This window comes from Oncorhynchus keta, chromosome 28 (genome assembly GCF_023373465.1).
Source record: "Oncorhynchus keta strain PuntledgeMale-10-30-2019 chromosome 28, Oket_V2, whole genome shotgun sequence".
In the NCBI taxonomy this organism is placed as follows: Eukaryota; Metazoa; Chordata; class Actinopteri; order Salmoniformes; family Salmonidae; genus Oncorhynchus; species Oncorhynchus keta.
In genome coordinates this window covers 38,159,942-38,173,821 of record NC_068448.1, presented here as the reverse complement: position 1 = coordinate 38,173,821, position 13,880 = coordinate 38,159,942, and the positions used below count along the sequence as shown (strand labels likewise).

At 44.0% G+C, this 13,880-nt stretch overlaps 1 pseudogene; it reads left to right on the top strand.

Annotated features, from left to right (window-relative positions):
- The first annotated feature begins 2,056 nt into the window (after positions 1-2,056).
- LOC118360427 (protein-serine O-palmitoleoyltransferase porcupine-like) lies at positions 2,057-13,220 on the top strand (annotated as a pseudogene).
- The last annotated feature ends 660 nt before the right edge of the window (positions 13,221-13,880 follow it).

The following is a 13,880-nucleotide window of genomic DNA, read 5'->3' as shown; positions in this document are numbered from 1 at the left end:
TGCATCGGACCAATCTTTCTGCATTTTATCCCCGATCCCTAAACAAAACAGACAACTTTACCAGTGTTAACTAGATTACTAATGCATTTATTCTATAGACATTATTCTGGTGACCACTACTTTATTTAGTCTTCTGGAGCGACAAGTTATGACAGAATAGAAGCTGCATGTATTAAACTATAGTTGACAAGCAAATGGTCTACCAAATGTCGGAAATTACAAGCCCGAAACTTCATTTAAGTGATAGTAAATGAAATATAGTAGGCTAAATTATTATGGTGAATCGAACTGCACAGGTAAACCACTTCTTGAAGTGATTTGTTTGACAATCAGATGACAACATCATCACACAAGATCCATATGCAAAACTGAGCCTGTGCAGACTGCAAAAACAGGTAAACAGGATAACATGTTAACATGCCACAGTATCCCGTCTTAGATCATTATATGCCAGGCCTCTTATCAGAGTTTCTCATAACCGAGATGCAAGCTTTTCTGGTTATTGTAAACAATATATGACGTGTATGTGCCTCAGCTCAAAAACAGAATAAGCCACTTAAGTATCCCAAATAATATTGGTGTGCATGTAAACGTGGTCATTGTGGAAAGAATAGGGTGTTGGTATAAACACAAAACATGAGTTCTGGTGTTAACACAGGTTTAGGAGATCTTACACATTTTGTTACATGAGATAATATCAGTCAGTTCACATTACCTTTGTGAATTATGACCTTCATTAACTTTTTTTTGTTTACAGTTGTGGCCAAAAGTTTTGAGAATGACACAAATATTAATTTCCACAAAGTTTTCTGCTTCAGTGTCTTCAGATATTTTTGTCAGATGTTACTATGGAATACTGAAGTATAATTACAAGCATTTCATAAGTGTCAAAGGCTTTTATTGACAATTACATGAAGTTGATGCAAAGAGTCAATATTTGCAGTGTTGACCCTTCTTTTTCAAGACATCTGCAATCTGCCCTGGCATGCTGTCAATTAACTTCTGGGCCACATCCTGACTGATGGCAGCCCATTCTTGCATAATCAATGCTTGGAGTTTGTCAGAATTTGTGGGTTTTTGTTTGTCCACCCGCCTCTTGAGGATTGACCACAAGTTCTCAATGGGATTAAGGTCTGGGGAGTTTCCTGGCCACGGACCCAAAATTTCGATGTTTTGTTCCCCGAGCCACTTTTGCCTTATATGGCAAGGTGCTCCGTCATGCTGGAAAAGGCACTGTCCGTCACCAAACTGTTCCTGGATGGTTGGGAGAAGTTACTCTCTGAGGATGTGTTGGTTTTATTCTTTATTCATGGCTGTGTTCTTCGGCAAAATTGTGAGTGAGCCCACTCCCTTGGCTGAGAAGCAACCCCACATATGAATGGTCTCAGGATGCTTTACTGTTGGCATGACACAGGACTGATGGTAGCGCTCACCTTGTCTTCTCCGGACAAGTTTTTATTCGGATGCCCCAAACAATTGGAAAGGGGATTCATCAGAGAAAATTACTTTACCCCAGTCCTCAGCAGTCCAATCCCTGTACCTTTTTCAGAATATCAGTCTGTCCCTGATGTTTTTCCTGGAGAGAAGTGACTTCTTTGCTGCCCTTCTTGACACCAGGCCATCCTCAAAGTCTTCACCTCACTGTGTGCAGATGCACTCACACATGCCTGCTGCCATTCCTGAGCAAGCTCTGTACTGGTGGTGCCCCGATCCCGCAGCTGAATTAACTTTGGGAGACGGTCCTGGCGCTTGCTGGACTTTCTTGGGCGCCCTGAAGCCTTCTTCACAACAATTGAACCGCTCTCCTTGAAGATCTTGATCTTGATTTGCACTCCCAATTTTTCAGTTTTTGATTTGTTAAAAAAGTTTGAAATATCCAATAAATGTCATTCCACTTCATGATTGTGTCCCACTTGTTGTTGATTCTTCACAAAAAATACAGTTTTATATCTTTATGTTTGAAGCCTGAAATGTGGCAAAAGGTCGTAAAGTTCAAGGGGGCCGAATACTTTCGCAAGGCACTGTATATGCCCTCTACCTGTTCTTTGAGCAGTCCATGGTGTGGGTGTTACTGCTCAGTCTGCTCTGCTACTCTGCCTTGTTCCTCAACCGCCACTTCAGCAGCCAAAGAATCTTCCTCTCTGCCACCATCCTCATCTATCTACTCATGGGGTAATGAATAATTAACTCCATCTATAGTTAATGCTCTATGATAGGCATTGGTGCTGGCACCATCCTCCACTTAACTGTTTTCTCATATTGTTTTCTTACAGGGAGCTGCATATGATTAACACAGTGACCTGGCATAAAATTAGAGATAAATGTCCTGCAAAGACCATATTTGTCACAAAGTCTGAACTTTATTTTCCTGAATTTCTATGAAGCATTACATTTGATAACACATCATTTAATACATTGAACAATATTGAACGATTGGATGGCAAGGCAGTGTGAGACAAGTATGATTTTATAGTTTCAGCCACAGACATCCTCCTGTAGTATTGCATTCGAGGCCTTACTGATGGAACCACTGTGCATGCTTTGCCTGTCATCCGCAATTCCCCAGGTTCTCAGATGGTGTGGGCCATGAAGGGCATTTCTCTGACCTTTGACCTGGATAGAGGCACCGTGCTTGCTGTTTCCAATTCTCTGGAGTTCACAGGCTACATTCTCTTTGCGGGCACTGTCATCTTTGGGCCCTGGGTCAGCTACTCAGGCTACAAAGAGGCCATTGAGAGGCACAAGCTGGTAAGCCACAGCTGAAGAGGCAAAGAAATGAGTTCTCAGTGAACTTGCTGAAAGAAAGCTAACTAGATGCCTGGATAGTTTACGTTTCGCATATAGGCTTATAACATATTGGTCCATATTTACAAATTGTTTGCACTTGTGCAAAAAGTTGACACCACTTTTCACTATATTTAAATCAATATAGCTGCTTAAGTCAAAATGGCTGCTAAAATCTGTCATTTTTTACATGGTCTTTCTGTCCCCTAGACTTTGGCCTGGCTCCAAACGTTTTCAGTGAGCTGGGTCAAATGCCAGGTGTGCTTGGTGATATCCAACTGCATTGCCCCATACCTCTTCCACTACTTCATTCCAATCCACGGGGGCGGAGGACTGAGCACGTGAGTGCACATTTCACTGAGCGATTCCTTGGTCATGCCATCTCTGTCAGGGCTGTTTCGACATGTGAATGTAGAACAACTTTGTTCGTGATTTCCATTTGATTTTACTTTCTCTGCTTCCAAGAGGCACAAAAGCAAGATAAGGGTTATCGTGACGAAGAAAGTTCTTTAGACAAACACTGGTAGTAGCAGTAGTTAAGTCCTAGCCTAGTAGATCACACTTCAAAATGGCGTCAGTGCATAAACAGTATCTTAGAGCTATCTTGTCTGTTTTTCCCCTGTGTGCAGGTGGCTCCACGCCTATGAGAATGCTATATCCTTCCACTTCAGGAACTACTTTGTTGGCCACCTTAGAGAAAGTACAACTGTGCTAGCAGGAGTAGGTTTTACTGAAGACAAGGACAATGTTAAATGGTGAGTTCAATACATAAAATCTATGGTTCAGTCAGTATATTATCAATTTGCCCTTTTAACTAAGTGTATGTTTCTAATTGCAATGTTGTGATTGGATAGTAACGCAATGTGTATGTGCCTATTGTAATATTAGTTTAAGTAATGTGAAAATAATGCGTGTTTGCATGTGCATAGACTCATGCACAAAATGTGTCTTTAGGGATCTGAAAGTGGTTAAGCCTCTCAATGTGGAGTTGCCCAGGTCCATGGTGCTAGTGGTGACCTCCTGGAACATCCCATGTCTCGCTGGCTCAACATATGTAAGCATCATTACAACTCAATTTATAATAAACAGATTAGAGGTCGACCGATTTACTTTTCAACGCCGATACATGTCATTGGAGGACCCCAAAAAATCGATACGATTAATCGGACGATTTTTATTTGTATGTGTGTGTGTGATAATGACAATTACAACAATACTGAATGAACACTTTTAATTTAACTTAATATAATACATAAATAAAGATCAATTTGGTCTCAAATAAATAATGAAACATTATCAATTTGGTTTAAATAATGCAAAAACAGTGTTGGAGAAGTAAAAGTGCAATATGTGCCATGTAAAAAAGCTAACGCTTAAGTTCTTTGCTCAGAACTTGAGAACATATGAAAGCTGGTGGTTCCTTTTAACATGAGTCTTCAATATTAAGTTAAGAAGTTTTAGGTTGTATTCCTATAATGACTATTTCTCTCTATACCATTTGTATTTCATATACCTTTGACTATTGAATGTTCTTATAGGCACTATAATATTTCCAGCCTAATCTCGGGAGGTGATAGGTGTAACGGCTTTCTTCTGTGGACGAAGGAGAGGCCCAAAGCACAGCGTGGTTAGTGTTCATCATGTTTAATAAAGAAGATAAACGTGAACACTACAAAATACAAAACAACAAATGTGAAAAACCAAAACAGTTCTGTCTGGTGCAGACACACGAAGACAGAAGACAACCACCCACAAAACCCAACACAAAACAGGCTACCTAAATATTGTTCCCAATCAGAGACAATGACTAACACCTGCCTCTGATTGAGAACCATATCAGGCCAAACATAGAAACGGGAAAACTAGACACACAACATAGAATGCCCACTCAGCTCACATCCTGACCAACACTAAAACAAAGAAAACACAAAAGAGCTATGGTCAGAATGTGACAATAGGCTTGAAATCATAAACAGCACTGTGCTTCAAGCATTGCGAAGAGCTGCTGGCAAATGCAGGAAAGTGCTGTTTGAATGAATGCTTACGAGCCTGCTGCTGCCTACCACCGCTCAGTCAGACTGCTCTATAAAATATCAAATCATGGACTTAATTATAATATAATAAACACACAGAAATACGAGCCTTAGGTCATTAATATGGTAAAATACGGAAACTATCATTTCAAAAACAAAACGTTTATTCTTTCAGTGAAATACGGAACCGTTCCATATTTTATCTAACGGGTGGCATCCATAAGTCTAAATATTGCTGTTACATTGCACAACCTTCAATGTTATGTAACAATCATGTAAAATTCTGGCAAATTTTATTACGGTCTTTGTTAGGAAGAAATGGTCTTCACACAGATTGCAATGAGCCAGGCGGCATATACCCTGACTATGCTTGCACAGAACGCAAGAAAGGTGACACAATTTCCCTAGTTAATATTGCCTGCTAACATGAATTTATTTTAAGTAAATATGCAGGTTTAAAAATATATACTTGTGTATTGATTTTAAGAAAGGCATTGATGTTTATGGTTAGGTACATTGGTGCAACGACAGTGATGTTTTCACAAATGCGCTTGGTAAATCATCACCCGTTTGGCGAAGTAGGCTGTGATTCGATGATAAATTAACAGGCACCGTATTGAGTATTTGCAACGCAGAACAAGCTAGTTAAACTAGTAATATCATCAACCATATGTAGTTAACTAGTGATTATGTTAAGTTTAATGCTAGCTAGCAACTTACCTTGGCTCCTTGCTGCACTCACGTAACAGGTGGTCAGCCTGCCATGCAATCTCCTCGTGGAGTGCAATGTAATCGGCCAAAATCGGCGTCCAAAAATGCCCATTACCGATTGTTTTGAAAACTTGAAATCGTCCCAAATTAATTGACCATGCCGATTTAATTGGTCGACCTCTAGATTAGATAGAAATGTTAAAACTATAGGCTTTGTTTAACCAAACCAAGTTAGAATGTTTTTGCGATATTAAAATGTTTACTGTGTCTTTCCCCCATTTTGTTATGCAGATGTTTTAAAAAATGCGTTGAAACTTGGACATTTCCTTCCATCATTGTGACTTACATAGCCAGTGCCTTGCTACACGTGAGTATGAGTCAATCAACATTTACATTTACATTTAAGTCATTTAGCAGACGCTCTTATCCAGAGCGACTTACAAATTGGTGCGTAAACCTTAAGACATCCAGTGGAACAGCCACTTTACAATAGTGCATCTAAATCTTTAGGGGGGGGGGGTGAGAAGGATTACTTACCCTATCCTAGGTATTCCTTGAAGAGGTGGGGTTTCAGGTGTCTCCGGAAGGTGGTGATTGACTCCGCTGTCCTGGCGTCGTGAGAGAGTTTGTTCCACCATTGGGGGGCCAGAGCAGCGAACAGTTTTGACTGGGCTGAGCGGGAACTGTACTTCCTCAGTGGTAGGGAGGCGAGCAGGCCAGAGGTGGATGAACGCAGTGCCCTTGTTTGGGTGTAGGGCCTGATCAGAGCCTGGAGGTACTGAGGTGCCGTTCCCCTCACAGCTCCGTAGGCAAGCACCATGGTCTTGTAGCGGATGCGAGCTTCAACTGGAAGCCAGTGGAGAGAGCGGAGGAGCGGGGTGACGTGAGAGAACTTGGGAAGGTTGAACACCAGACGGGCTGCGGCGTTCTGGATGAGTTGTAGGGGTTTAATGGCACAGGCAGGGAGCCCAGCCAACAGCGAGTTGCAGTAATCAAGACGGGAGATGACAAGTGCCTGGATTAGGACCTGCGCCGCTTCCTGTGTGAGGCAGGGTCGTACTCTGCGGATGTTGTAGAGCATGAACCTACAGGAACGGGACACCGCCTTGATGTTAGTTGAGAACGACAGGGTGTTGTCCAGGATCACGCCAAGGTTCTTAGCGCTCTGGGAGGAGGACACAATGGAGTTGTCAACCGTGATGGCGAGATCATGGAACGGGCAGTCCTTCCCCGGGAGGAAGAGGAGCTCCGTCTTGCTGAGGTTCAGCTTGAGGTGGTGATCCGTCATCCACACTGATATGTCTGCCAGACATGCAGAGATGCGATTCGCCACCTGGTCATCAGAAGGGGGAAAGGAGAAGATTAATTGTGTGTCGTCTGCATAGCAATGATAGGAGAGACCATGTGAGGTTATGACAGAGCCAAGTGACTTGGTGTATAGCGAGAATAAGAGAGGGCCTAGAACAGAGCCCTGGGGGACACCAGTGGTGAGAGCGCGTGGTGAGGAGACAGATTCTCGCCACGCCACCTGGTAGGAGCGACCTGTCAGGTAGGACGCAATCCAAGCGTGGGCCGCGCCGGAGATGCCCAACTCGGAGAGGGTGGAGAGGAGGATCTGATGGTTCACAGTATCGAAGGCAGCCGATAGGTCTAGAAGGATGAGAGCAGAGGAGAGAGAGTTAGCTTTAGCAGTGCGGAGCGCCTCCGTGATACAGAGAAGAGCAGTCTCAGTTGAATGACTAGTCTTGAAACCTGACTGATTTGGATCAAGAAGGTCATTCTGAGAGAGATAGCGGTAGAGCTGGCCAAGGACGGCACGCTCAAGAGTTTTGGAGAGAAAAGAGAGAAGGGATACTGGTCTGTAGTTGTTGACGTCGGAGGGATCGAGTGTAGGTTTTTTCAGAAGGGGTGCAACTCTCGCTCTCTTGAAGACGGAAGGGACGTAGCCAGCGGTCAGGGATGAGTTGATGAGCGAGGTGAGGTAAGGGAGAAGGTCTCCGGAAATGGTCTGGAGAAGAGAGGAGGGGATAGGGTCAAGCGGGCAGGTTGTTGGGCGGCCGGCCGTCACAAGACGCGAGATTTCATCTGGAGAGAGAGGGAGAAAGAGGTCAGAGCATAGGGTAGGGCAGTGTGAGCAGAACCAGCGGTGTCGTTTGACTTAGCAAACGAGGATCGGATGTCGTCGACCTTCTTTTCAAAATGGTTGACGAAGTCATCTGCAGAGAGGGAGGAGGGGGGATTCAGGAGGGAGGAGAAGGTGGCAAAGAGCTTCCTAGGGTTAGAGGCAGATGCTTGGAATTTAGAATGGTAGAAAGTGGCTTTAGCAGCAGAGACAGAGGAGGAAAATGTAGAAAGGAGGGAGTGAAAGGATGCCAGGTCCGCAGGGAGGCGAGTTTTCCTCCATTTCCGCTCGGCTGCCCGGAGCCCTGTTCTGTGAGCTCGCAATGAGTCGTCGAGCCACGGAGCGGGGAGGGGAGGACCGAGCCGGCCTGGAGGATAGGGGACATAGAGAGTCAAATGATGCAGAAAGGGAGGAGAGGAGGGTTGAGGAGGCAGAATCAGGAGATAGGTTGGAGAAGGTTTGAGCAGAGGGAAGAGATGATAGGATGGAAGAGGAGAGAGTAGCGGGGGAGAGAGAGCGAAGGTTGGGACGGCGCGATACCATCCGAGTAGGGGCAGTGTGGGAAGTGTTGGATGAGAGCGAGAGGGAAAAGGATACAAGGTAGTGGTCGGAGACTTGGAGGGGAGTTGCAATGAGGTTAGTGGAAGAACAGCATCTAGTAAAGATGAGGTCAAGCGTATTGCCTGCCTTGTGAGTAGGGGGGGAAGGTGAGAGGGTGAGGTCAAAAGAGGAGAGGAGTGGAAAGAAGGAGGCAGAGAGGAGTGAGTCAAAGGTAGACGTGGGGAGGTTAAAGTCGCCCAGAACTGTGAGAGGTGAGCCATCCTCAGGAAAGGAGCTTATCAAGGCATCAAGCTCATTGATGAACTCTCCAAGGGAACCTGGAGGGCGATAAATGATAAGGATGTTAAGCTTGAAAGGGCTGGTAACTGTGACAGCATGAAATTCAAAGGAGGCGATAGACAGATGGGTAAGGGGAGAAAGAGAGAAAGACCACTTGGGAGAGATGAGGATCCGGTGCCACCACCCCGCTGACCAGAAGCTCTCGGGTGTGTGAGAACACGTGGGCGGACGAGGAGAGAGCAGTAGGAGTAGCAGTGTTATCTGTGGTGATCCATGTTTCCGTCATTGCCAAGAAGTCGAGGGACTGGAGGGAGGCATAGGCTGAGATGAACTCTGCCTTGTTGGCCGCAGATCGGCAGTTCCAGAGGCTACCGGAGACCTGGAACTCCACGTGGGTCGTACGCGCTGGGACCACCAGATTAGGTGGCCGCGGCCACGCGGTGTGGGAGCGTTTGTATGGTCTGTGCAGAGAGGAGAGAACAGGGATAGACAGACACATAGTTGACAGGCTACAGAAGAGGCTACGCTAATGCAAGGAGATTGGAATGACAAGTGGACTACACGTCTCGAATGTTCAGAAAGTTAAGCTTACGTAGCAAGAATCTTAGTGACTAAAATGATTAAAATGATACAGTACTGCTGAAGTAGGCTAGCTGGCAGTAGCTGCGTTGTTGACACTACACTAATCAAGTCGTTCCGTTGAGTGTACTAGTTTCTACAGTGCTACTAATCGGGGGCTAGCTGGCTAGCTAGCAGTGTTGTTTACGTTACGTTGCGTTAAAAGAACGACAATAGCTGGCTAGCTAACCTAGAAAATCGCTCTAGACTACACAATTATCTTTGATACAAGGACAGCTATGTAGCTAGCTATGTAGCTAGCTACGATCAAACAAATCAAACCGTTGTACTGTAATGAAATGAAATGAAGATGTGATACTACCTGTGAATGCGACCGGGTTGTTGAATACTATTCAGCAGACGTTGGCTAGCTGTTGGCTAGCTAGCAGAGTCTCCTACGTTAAGGACGACAAATAGCTGGCTAGCGAACCTCGGTAAATTAAGATAATCACTCCAAGACTACACACTCTAACTACACAATTATCTTGGAAACAAAGACAGCTATGTAGCTAGCTAACACTAAACTAATCAAGTCGTTCAGTTGAGTGAACAGCACTACAGTGATGCTAATCTGTGGGCGTTTGCTAGCGTTTGCTAGCGTATGCTAGCTGCTGGGCGAATAGCAGTGAAGGCTACGTTAGGGCGACGAACCACGATAATTATGCAATTATCTCTGATACAAGGACGGCTATGTAGCTAGCTAAGAAGAAATTGCTAAGATTAGACAAATCAACCGTTGTACTATAATGGAATGTAATGAAAAAGTTATACAACCTGCGGAGCGGGTGTGCGATGCGACCGCTCGCTCCAACCCGGAAGTAGAAGTGAAGAATCAACTCAGTGAATTCATCTTACGTGATGACTCAAAGGTCACCATCGCACTTGAATACTGCTCTATGTTTTTAGTATGATTTTGAAAATGTCCCTGCCTGATCCCTCTGGCTGAGGCCAAAGTGAAGTGTTGGTTGAGTTGCTTCCTCTGTTGTGAAGCCAATCTGACATTTAGTTTCTTCTAGGGCATGAGTTTCCATCTTGGGGCAGTGCTGCTGTCTCTTCATCACTTATGTGGAACATGGTAAAGTTACTTCTATCTGCTTTTCACATTCACCTGCTCACTGGTTTTGCATTGGCATCACCTTAGTTGTCTTTCCATCTTCTGTCAGTACTGAGGGAGAGGCTGGCAGTCATTTTTAGTGCCTGTATCCTGTCCAAACAGTGTCCCACCAATTGCTGCCATCAGCACCAGAAGGTACATGCTTGTCACATCCAGGACTGTTTAACACCCATGTTTATATTTCATATTTTGACCGTGCATTCCATAAGAGACCCTATTGTTAATTGCATATTCAAATCAAACTTTATTTGCCACATGCGCTATATACAATGCTTGCTTACTTACAAGCCCTTAACCAACAGTGCAGTACAAGAAGAAAAAAATATTTACCAAGTAGGCTATAATAAAAAGTAATATAATCAGAATAACAATAACGAGGCTATAATAAGGGGGCACCGGTACGGAGTCAGTGTGCAGGGGTACAGGCTAGTTGAGGTAATCTGTACATGTAGGTGGGGGCAAAGTGACTATGCATAGGTAAAAGGTTTTGTCGTACGCTCTTCACGACTGTCTTGGTATGTTTGGATCATGATAATTTGTTGGTGATGTGGACACCAACAAAGTCGTGTTTGTCACATCCAGGACTTTGGAGTCGTGTTTGGCCACGTAGTCGTGGGTGAACAGGGAATACAGGAGGGGAATAAGTACACACCCCTGAGGGGCTCCAGTGTTAAGGATCAGCATGGCTGATGAGAAAGGTCGGTATGGAGTGCGATTGAGATTGCGTCATCTGTGGATCTGTTTGGGCAGTATGCGAATTGGAGTGGTTCTAGAGTTTCCGAGAGGATGCTGTTGATGTGAGCCATGATCATCCTTTCAAAACACTTCATGGCTACCGACATGAGTGCCATGGGGCGGTAATCATTTAGGCAGGTTACCTTCGCATCCTTGGGCACAGGGACTATGGTGGGCTGCTTGAAACATGTAGGTATTACAGACTCTGTCAGGGAGAGGTTGAAAATGTCAGTGAAGACACTTGACAGTTGGTCCGCGCATGCTTTGAGTACCCATCCTGGTAATCCGTTTGGCCCAGCGGCTTTGTGAATGTTGACCTGTTTAAAGGTTTTGTTCACATTGGCTAATGAGAGCGTGATCATACAGTCATCCAGAACAGCAAGTGCTCTTGTGCATGCTTCAGTGTTGCTTGCCTCGAAGCAAGCATAAAAGACATTTAGCTTGTCTGGTAGGCTCGCATTACTGGGCAGCTCGCGTCTGGGTTTCCCGTTGTAGTAATTTTCTTCTTTGCTTATGGCCTTAGAGTTGGTTGAGAGCGGTCTTAGTGCCCGCTTTGCTTTGTGGTGGTAAATAGACGGCTACGAGTAATACAGGTGAGAACTCTCTTGGTAGATTGTGTGGTCGACAGCTTATCATAAAGTACTCTACCTCAGGCGAGCAATACCTTGACTTCTTTCATATTAGACATTGCACACCAGCTGTTATTGACATAAAGACAGACACCCCTACCCCTCGTCTTACCAGAGGTAGCGTCTCTGTTCTGCCGGGGGTGCATTGAAAAATCTGCCAGCTCTATATTGTCAGTTTCTTTGTTCAGCCACGTCTCGGTGAAACATAAGATGTTACGGTTTAATGTCCCGTTGGCAGGATAATCTTAATAGGTCATCAATTTTATTTTCTAACGATTGCACGTTAGCAAGGAGAATGGAAGGCATTGGGAGTTTACTCGCTTGCGTCCGGATTCTCAGAAGGATCCCCGATCTGCGTCCCCTTTTCCGGCGTCTTTTCTTCACCCCGAAGGCGTGGATCTGGGCCTGCTCCATTGAAAGCAGGATATCCTTCTTGTCAGACTTGTTAAAGAAAACGTTTTCTTCCAGTCTGCGATGAGTAATCACTTTTCTGATGTCCAGAAGTTATTTTCGGTCATAAGAGACGGTAGCAGCAACATTATGTACACAAGTTTAAAAAATAAGTTACTGAAAACACAAAAAAATAACAAAATTGCACAATTGATTTGGAGAATGTAAGACGTCAGCCATGTTCTTCGGGGCCATCTTATCACTTATATTAAATTGGTCCAAGTGGGGGGAGTGAGCTAGCTAGTGCACATAGCATGGAGAAAGTTGGGGATTCAGAACACCGCCCTGGTGAAGTGTGGGATCAACATGACCTTCAGTGCCTTCAGTGCCATGGCCATTTTCCATCTGACATACCTGGGCTCCCTGTTTGACACTGACATAGAAAACTTGGCTCCAGAGGAGGTAAGACACACCAAAGAACTGCTACTGCTGCCTGGGGCCAAGTTAATGGAGAACATAATAATTAACAGTGGTCTACATGAACTGCATGAATGTATTACTTCTACAAATTTAGTCACCATTGTCGTCCTCTTCCTCCTCAGGGTTATGTGGCCAACCACAGCATTCAGAAGTGGTCAGAGTTGAGCTGGGCCAGCCACTGGCTGGTCTTCGCCTGCAGGGTATTCTACCACCTCATTCAGTGATCTCATTTGACGGAAGTTCTGGACTGAACAGAAGACAATAGCCTGGTTCAAAAAGAACCCTTAGCTCACGGGTGGGCCATCTTACCTGGTATGGGCTGGTGTGGGTGAAGACTTAATGGACACAGAGTAGCTTAGTGTGGGGCCAGGATGATTGTCCCACTCCATCATGATTGGAAGAATGCTGCTTTGTTTACCGGGGTCTTGCTGTATTCGTTTGTTTGGTAAACACTTAAGAACCAGTCACTCACTAGTTCAATGCCATGATGTATCACACTGTTGAGATTGAGAACCAGCAGTAGGCTGAAGATTCATCAGTGGTTTCTGTAAAGGCTACTGTTCTTTCAGGGCTTTGTAGTTTGATCACACACAATGCTATAGGAATATTGATGTATCTGTGTATATCAGTAGCACTATGATTTTTTTTGTTTGTTCATTATACAGTATATTTGGTCAGTGATGTTTATATAATACATTATGTTCTCAATGGAGGTACTTTTTTCAACTGTATCTGTTTTTCTAATAAAAGGCAATTTTTTTCTAGTTCTGTTGCCCTACTTACACATGAATAAATGAAGGGTTTATTTGATGGATGGTAAAACACACGTCCTAGTTGCAGTATTTATTCATCAAGGCTCAGGCAGATTGCAAAGTATTGTACAGTCTTTTGCTGCTAATTGAACAATTTAAAATGCCACATGAATATTATGGTTAGTACATCAAGAAGATGAAGCTGCCCTGCAGAAATAGCTCCGTAATTTCCTGGTTGCTAAAATTCTAATAGTTCACTTCATTTCAGGTTGTGACAAAACAAGCACGTATAGCGTAGAGAATCATTGTACCATCTAAACCCGCTGTGAAATATCTTTTCCATAACAAAAATATTTTATTTTCAACTGTTTGAAGGTGGTGTACAAAACCGAAAGTAAAAGTTTCAAAAACGAAACACAGAGAAGCATAGAAATAAAACAGATCTTCTTAGACTTTCTTTCAATGATGACAGATCTATAACTCACATTTCTGTGTGAATTTGGTCGGGTTGCCCAAAAAGTGACATATTGCAGCTTTAATCTTAAGTATTTAAAAGAGTACTATGCTTATTATAATAGTTAAGTGTCCCGCACAAAGACTATTTACTATAATTTCTTGTCTCAGACAATATTTTCACCACGTAGCTTGTTTGGATCCCCCTCATGGTCGGTT